The 994-nt window shown below is 48.2% G+C and overlaps 2 non-coding genes across 2 annotated transcripts; both read right to left on the bottom strand.

Moving 5' to 3' along the window:
• Positions 1-200: 200 nt before the first annotated feature.
• Positions 201-284, bottom strand: trnal-cag. The gene has a single exon. It is a non-coding gene; the product is annotated as a tRNA-Leu (tRNA).
• A 153-nt stretch (positions 285-437) lies between these two features.
• On the bottom strand, positions 438-509 carry trnaq-cug. The gene has a single exon. It is a non-coding gene; the product is annotated as a tRNA-Gln (tRNA).
• Between the last annotated feature and the right edge of the window lie 485 nt (positions 510-994).

Here is a 994-nt window from a genome sequence, read left to right as displayed (position 1 = left end):
AACACATCCGGACTCAGAAGCTGCGTAAGCCATAGGCTGCTAATCACTGGGAAAGGCGCCACTGCTTTGTGTGAAAGCAGCCTTGCAAACGCTGTACTACTAACAGTATGTTTTTGTTTTTTTTTAATAAGCCTACGCCCTAACATACAAAGAGCGGCTTACACTTCTCTCCCAATCTCACGTTACAGGGAAAAAAGAGCTGTCAGAAGTGGGATTTGAACCCACGCCTCCAGGGGAGACTGCGACCTGAACGCAGCAACCTTAGACCGCTCGGCCATCCTGACTGCGCGCGGCTGCTGCTTTGTGGAAAGTTTGCCATATCATGATAGAGCACATAAGTCGTGATAGGGTAGACTACTTCATGACATATTATCATAGCCAAAATTTCCACATACAACAAGATCAGACTAAGGTCTGCGGCATTTGCGCTTAAAACCAGGTCCCACCGAGATTTGAACTTGGATCGCTGGATTCAGAGTCCAGAGTGCTAACCATTACACCATGGAACCGCGACGCAGGGGGTGCCAAGCTCCTTCCTACATGATATCACCATGAATGTCATCTCTGCAGAGACTAGGCGTGGGAAAGCTGTCGGGGGAGGGGGTTCCCCAAGCTATTTGGCCGTGATCCGACAAGTACTTCTGATGGACCGTACTGGCCCCTTCGTTTTGAGCACTGTGGCCTCAAAACGCAGAAATCTGAGTTCACATCTCAGTGAAACCTCGTTTTTATGATGAGTACAAGACAGAATTCAAAGTATGCATCCGTCATGTAACTCAAAAGCATTGGCCTCTTTCAAACCCTTTTTCTGTGCAGCCTCAGTTGATTCTCTCTCTCTCTTTGTGTAATCCCAGACAGACTCGACGCTGTAGAGATCGGGGCTCTGTGGGGCATCACTTCCAGGACTCGGTGTTCTTCTTGACGCTGAACATCGCTCTTAATGACTTTCGCTGTATTTTTGGAGTCGTTGTCATGCTGCAGAATAAATTTGGGG

This window comes from Micropterus dolomieu, unplaced genomic scaffold, assembly GCF_021292245.1.
Source record: "Micropterus dolomieu isolate WLL.071019.BEF.003 ecotype Adirondacks unplaced genomic scaffold, ASM2129224v1 contig_7275, whole genome shotgun sequence".
Classification (NCBI taxonomy): domain Eukaryota; kingdom Metazoa; phylum Chordata; class Actinopteri; order Centrarchiformes; family Centrarchidae; genus Micropterus; species Micropterus dolomieu.
The sequence above is the reverse complement of the archived record's forward strand: the minus strand, read 5'-3'. Positions and strand labels throughout refer to the sequence as shown.